General features: G+C 35.6%; 1 long non-coding RNA gene across 1 annotated transcript; it reads right to left on the bottom strand.

The window, feature by feature from the left end:
• Positions 1 to 849: 849 nt before the first annotated feature.
• LOC141423059 (uncharacterized) lies at positions 850 to 6,266 on the bottom strand. Its single transcript, XR_012447717.1, has 3 exons — positions 6,051 to 6,266; positions 2,403 to 2,456; positions 850 to 1,236 (listed from the first exon to the last, which is right to left on the bottom strand). It is a non-coding gene; the product is annotated as an uncharacterized lncRNA (long non-coding RNA).
• Positions 6,267 to 7,245: the final 979 nt, after the last annotated feature.

Raw genomic sequence — 7,245 nt, forward strand, 5'->3', positions numbered from 1 at the left:
TAGGAAACTAAGGGCTAAGGTTTGGCAGGCTTAAGAAGTTTGTTCAAAGTCACATCACTAAAAGAACTGAGCCAGTGTTTGAGTCCAGATCTTTCTAACTCCAGTATCATCAGGTCTTTTTTTTTTTATGGTTTTATTATTCATATGTGCATACAAGGCTTGGTCATCAGGTCTTAAGCTCTAAGCAATTCTGCCTCCTTTGGGAGCCTTAGTTTACACAGACCCCATGAACATGCACAGATAAAACAAATATCAATACAAATTGCATGGCTTGCTGAAGACATACAATCCCAGTAGAATAACTGGTCTATTCCACAAGAAATGACATAAAATCAAAATGTAATTATGTCTCTCCAGAATATAAATAAAAACTAAAATCTACATCAATATCCAGTGTTTGTCATTCTTGCCAGACATGCTTTAACTATGGCGATAGTCATTCTTGTCAGTGTATAAACTTTTTTGTTCTGTATAGCTGCCACCTGAGACCTCCAGTGTGTAGTATTTCCTAACGTATCTTCTTATAACCTCTAATACTTAACATTTTTTTTTTTGCTGAAACCCCTAATACATTTAGTCTCTCAGTGAAATTTCTGAGAGAAGTAAAATAATCTCTCCCGATCACTTACTACTACACACAAACCTAAGAGTATAAAAAGAATAACCGTATCAATCATACAAAGGACATATCCCAAAGTGACATTTTTTTTCTTAGAATATAAATCCAACCCAAGAACCTAAAAATCCTATAATCCAGCCTTCTTCCTTAGCTAAGGAAATACTCTCATCTTTAAATCTTAAGCACCCTCAGAACCTGAGGTTTGCTCTTCTACTTCTATATTCCTCCAGCATTGCAGTTGGTTTTCTCTGCCTCTACCCCTGATTCTGAAGAACATTTTGTGTCATGTTGTATATTGCAGCTGTTTCTGCTGCTAGACCACAAGGTCCATTAGCACAGGATCACATCTGTTTGGTGTCTCTTGCAATAAACATAGTAGCTGACACAGAGAAGGCACTTAGTAAATGTTATATGAATTAATGAATGAGTGACCATGAAACTTACTGGTTCCTAGAGTTGGTTTCTTTCTTCCATCCTTACCAGAAAAGCAGTTTGAGCTTTACTGACTGCCAGAAAGAAGAAAGATTTCTTCACTCAGGATTGAAGTCACTGATTTCTCAGATGATTGACCACCAAGCCCTTAGACCACCTCCTCTCCAAGCATTGCTTTGAGATACCTTTAGAATCAGAGTAATACCAATTTATGAAGACTGGAAGAGCAAATCCAGCCTCTCAATTAAGAAGGGAACACTAGACAGGGTGGGGGTAGGCTGAAAAAGTTAGGGGCTTTCTACTACTTGCTTTTCTCCTCCAAACGGAAAAAGTATGTTTAGAGAGGAGAAGGAATGGGACCTTACTCAGAAATTAGAAGGTTTAGAAGAAACAACATATATGGTCTAAGTGAGAAGGGTCAAAGTTAGACTTCACCACTGATTTGGTTATATTGGGAGCAGGATTTAGAGGGCAGAAGGACCCTTATCCCTCAACCTGCTGAAGAAACTCTAGGAAGCTTCTCCTTTCTTCTATCAGAGTTATCTGTTAAGGGCTTCTTTTGTATTATATCTTCCCCTCCCCTCCTCTAGTTAGAACACATTCCTCTTTCTGTTCCTCTTTCTTCATTCCCTCCCTATTCCCTATATTGTAACAGACATAATTACTCATTTCATTTTTCCTTCTCTTCAACAGCATTGGTCATAGTCAGCACTTTAACAAACCCGTAACAATCTGATTATTTTATTTTTCTATTTTAGAAAAATAACTGTAGCAAACCAAAAGATTAGAACGTTTTGTTTCTGAGGGAAAAAAATGGTGTTTTAAGAAAAAATGTGGAATGATAGAAAGGAAAAACATCACTTTTCAAATAGCTAAGCAGTTTTATGACTTGGAGTTAATTCTTTCATTATAAAGAAACTTCAGCATAATTTCAGAATTAGTAACTAATGCTTCCTTTTTGAGTATGGCCACATTATTCTTTTTAAAGCTGCTCTTTCTCATAGGCTAGATTCAATATATTTCTCTTTCGTAATTAGCTCATATATGGCAGGGTAAGCTTAGAAATGAATTCATACAAAGCCCACCATTTAGCACACTCTGGCACTTTACTCTTAGCTCCTTCACTTCAAAACATAATTTTTGTAGTTAACTTCTTAACTCTATGCATCCTTCTACAGGAGAAAGCCATCTCTAGCCAATTATGCTTCCTGTGTTGCAACTGTACCTTCATACAACGCTCCTGGCCTATCTGTTTTGAGCTTTGATCATCTTCCTTCATTTCTATGTGTGTGTTTAGGGGGAGAGTGGTGAGTTACAGCTTTTTGTTGGTTGTTCCTTGCTGCAACCTTACCTGTGTAGTGATCCAATAAACCTCCTTCTTTCTTTGGTTTCCTTGAGTAGATTGCTGAGAAATATAATGGGAAGTAAGAAATAAATTTTAAAAGTTTGAGCTGGGCATGGTGATACCCACGTATAATCCCAGCACCTGAGACATGAGGAGGAGGAATACAAGTTGCAGGTTACATAGAGAGTTCCAGGCCAGCCTGGGCTACTTCGCAAGATTCTGAATCAAAAAATAAAAAGTTGAGACCACATATGATTTCGGATTTCCAAGTTCCATCAAATAATACTTTAGAGTCTTGAGAAAACACACCAAAATGAACTGTTGATTATCAGTGGAAATTGTTTTTGGAACCAATCAAGGGACATAATAAATAAAAAGGTAAACATATAAAGAAATAATTTGTTTCTGAATAGCTATAAAAAGATTAGGTCATAATACAGTCTGAATAATTCTAGATAAATTTCTTGGGGTTAGAAGAAAAAGGTAGATTCTGAAAATTATAGAGAATAAATGAAACACAGAGCCTAGACAAAAGACTAGAAAGTGCTATGTAGTAGGATACCCATTATATTCTCCCATGCATGTGCTCATTTTTCAGGACTGTGTCTGCCTACAAACATTAAAAGAAAAAAGTACTGTTCTCCCTACCCCCATCTCAGTCCCTTGCAATAGGCAAGTGTTTGCCCTTCACCTGCTGACACTGAGGCAATTTGCTTTTGTTTCTATGCTTGGTTATCTTTAACGTCCTTGAGTTCTGTGGGATACTCCAATTGTGGTACAATTAATTTTCCTTTTTTTCTTAAGCTTATCTGAGTGGCTTTATGGCCCTTGAAACAAAATGAAATGTGACTGGATAGGCAAGTGAAGGAAAGATCTACACATACTTTGGAAAAGAACAAAGTAATTGCCGGCCAGCATGGGATAGCTAAGGTTAGCCCAAACCAATTTTTGCTTTGTAACAGGGTAAAAAAATTGACACCTCAGTTTTATTGTGGCTGCTGGAAATGTTATAAATCTCTTGCGTCCACCTGTCCAAAATCTATTTGCCTTCTTTTAGTAGTATCCTTTTATATCAGGAACCAAAAAACTTTCTTTGAATGCTATTGTCTTCTCAAAGTTCATTTTATTTTTAAAATATATTTGACAAATACAAAATAATAACACATTTACATAGGGTATGAAAGGAACACAAGAACTAGTATGTTACCAATAAATCACATCCAGCTGAATATTTCTGTTATAACTCAGTCCCTTGGCTCTCCCACCACCATCCCTTCTCCCCACACTAGGTAATTATGCAATCTTGGTGGGGAGGTTAAGGTGGGCAGCTCAAGGACATTAAAGTAAAGAAACAAGAGCATATGGCCTCTTCTACCTTGGCCAAAGGGTAAGCACAAATCATTGGTGAAGCCAATTATACTCACCCATTCCTCTCTCTTTATGGTATGAAGAACAGATAGAAAAAAGTTGAAGCAAATTCATCATAATAAAGATATTCTAACCTAAAATTGATCTCAATACCAGGAGGTGACAGCGTCCCTGGGCTTTTTGAGATCTAGTTGTCCAGTTTTCTTTATTTCTAAAAGGTATCCCATATTCTGCCATAATTGTGTTTTCATTTTATTTAGCAAGAGTTGTTAAACTCCCATTGCTAAAGAACTTCTCTCTGATAACATTAGCACATGAAAATTTCAAATTTCATAAAGCCTTTTGATAAAGTCAAATCAGGTATTTTTATGAGCAGGCTGCAAAAATATGAACAAGATGACAATGAAGTTACAAAATAATGGTCATCTCTAAGGAGAACTAGAGGAGGACTGGACCAGGAAGGAGGTTCCAACTGACTCTAAGATATTTTATTTCTTAAAAAGAAATCTGAGGAAATACAATAATATGTTAAGTTGTAATAAAACTCCTGGGTGATTACTACATCCTTAGGTTATTTGCTATAAATTCCTTTATGCTTAAATGACAAAAATTTAGGTGAGAATAGGTGGTTTTATGACTGCTTCAACAATTGTGGCCATGGGAGTACTGATTAATGGATCAATGTTAACCTATTGGAAGGTATATGCTTTGGGTTCTACTTTGGAAAATGTTTTCAAAATTACTTAGAAAAATGTAAAGAAGGCATGAAATTTGTGAATGAGTCAAAGGAGGCAAGAGCAATAGCAAATGCATTGAATGAACTAATCAGCTTATAAAATGTTACAAAATGGAATTGTGGAATGAAACTCATAAGAAAAAAAGAAAAAGAAACCTACCATTTATTGGGTGTTTATTACTGTTTTAGGCATATTACACACACTGTTTTATTTAATCCCTTCCAATAACTTTATGAGATACATTATTATTATTATCTATTTTATATACAAGAAACTGAGGCAAAGACAGGCTATAAAATTTGTCCATGTTCATAAAGTTAGTATATGTTGGAGCTGAGAAGCTAATCCATGTTGACTTAACTCCAGAGCCTCAATACAATAGTTGGCCTATTAAAGTTTGTACTTCAATTTCCCCCAAATAAATTAGATAAGATTAAAGCATTCTCCAAAAAGACTTTTTAAAATAATAAGCAAAATATTGGTCAACAGAGCCTGAATTCTCTGTTAGGCTGCATTAACAGAAATATTGTATCAAGGCATCATGGTCATGCTGTCCCACAAAGTTCTTCAGCCCCCACTTTCTGCACAACACACTTGAAGAAGCGCTTCAACAGAGACAAAGACAGGGTGTGTGAGAGGAGACCAAGAATTAGGAATGGTACCCTAGGGAGAACAGACACATTAGGGAACTTGGAGAAGCCACAACCAAGGCAGAAGGTGGTTGTGATAGCGGTCTTTGCATGTATACTATGCCTGCCACATGGAAGAGGGACTAGATTATTCTGTGTGGCTCCAAGGGAGAAGGAAAAGAAAAACTTTTAAACTTGAGAGAAATTGTGTTAAATTTTGGGACAAGCTTTAGAGTTATCAAAATTGTCAGAAGATGAAATGATAGATTATTTTGGAAGAAGGAGTTGCCAGGAGCTGGATGTTTTCTAGCAGAAGTTCCTTAATGTTGAAGTTTCTAAAGGGATGATGGCTAGAAAAAACTCCTTGCTAATGTTAAGTGATGAGCAAGTCCTCAAGTGTAACATCACTGTCCATGTAGAGACCTGGTTTTATGGTATAACCCTTAAGTGATTCCCTGGTAGTCCTCTCTTCCTCTCAAAAAAAAAAAAAGGAAGAACATAAAAAAGAAAGAAAAAGAAAAAAGAGCAGAAAGTTTTGACAGAACTAGAAGGCATTCTAGAACCTTTGTAATAACCCAGCTCTTTACTGAGGAAATCAATTAATCTTTCCTTGTTTCAATTTTTCCTTTCTCTTTTTGGGGTGGGAGTGCAGCATAGGGGTTTGAACTCAGCCTCATGCTTGCTAGGCAGATGCTCTTAGTCTTGAGCCACTCTACCAGCCCAAATTCTTTCATCTTTGAAAAGACTTTCCTGCTATCCATTTTATGTACTTCATGTTGACTTTAGTGAGTATGCTAAGCTACCTCAAGTGTAAAAATGCTTCAGAAAATTAAAATAATAGGAAAATGTAATCTATGAGTATTGTTTACCATTTATCTGGTACCCACAATTTTCTCTGATATTTTACTTCTCTTACTCACCTCTGAATTCTATATGAGCTTCTTAGAATTAATAGTTGTTTTTGCTTGTTTTCTCCATTTATTTTACAAATCTTTGTTGATTCACTGTTACATGTCAGGCAAAGTGCTAGTTATTGTTCTAGCCATTACTAGAAGACAAAATATAGAGGGAGACATCATCATTTTCCTCAAGATGTTTGCCATCACTTAAATATTTCTGGCAATACATCAGTAATATAAATGCAGATTAAATCCTACAGAAGATCACAGGGGAGTAAGAATTCCAAAATGCTTATCCAAGCATCATTCTAGGAGGGTAAGGTACTCCATTCTTTTTGTGAACTCTGCTGTGACCCAATAGAAGTTGGTTCTCATCAAGAATATGAATCTCTGCATTGGTGATGAGACAGTGGTCCCACTGTTTGAGTTACATTTTTTAGCCCCCTTGCAGTGGCCCTAAAAGAAGAGGTGTGATTTTCCCCCTTATTTTTCTTATATAGAAAAAAAGTGAAGTTCAGAAAGTTCAAGTACAAGTCATAAACTGTTATGTAAGACTGCAACTATCTAGAATTTCAATGCTTAAAACAGAGCTTGTCTCAAAGAATGATTTATTACAAGTTTGTTTTTTAGGTGTTCAATAATGCCCACCTAATAAACTGTTTGCATTATCCAGGATGAGGCTGATATTTCTTATTATGTGCAGAGATGCTGGAGTTGGTAAAGTGTAGGCTAAAAGGCAATTGTAAACAATAGGAAAGTAAATTGCAACAGGTTCCATAAATTCCATTCATATCATAGTTAAGTCTTACAAAACTTTCTGCAATATTTTTGTCTTGTATGTGCGAGAGGTATATAAATATGGCACTGGCTGAATGTCTATTATATTTCAGGCTTAAGATTTTTATATATATCATTTAGTTTTTGGTTACTCTTATTATCCCTATTTTAAAAACAAGGAAACTGAGTCCTCAAGAGATTATGAAATTTTCCCAAGGTTATATAGCTAGGAAGTGGCAAACTAAGGACTTTAATTAGGATTGTATAAAGAAGTAAAATAGAAATTAGGAAATAAAATTATTTATAGACATACTTAAGCACACAAATTTGTATATACACATTTATACACACTTAAATTTGCTTTTCAAAAATTATTATTATTATTACTATTTGAGACAGGGTCTGGTGTAGTTCAAGCTGGCCTTGAACTCCCTATGTA

This window comes from Castor canadensis, chromosome 5 (genome assembly GCF_047511655.1).
Source record: "Castor canadensis chromosome 5, mCasCan1.hap1v2, whole genome shotgun sequence".
Lineage (NCBI taxonomy): Eukaryota > Metazoa > Chordata > Mammalia > Rodentia > Castoridae > Castor > Castor canadensis.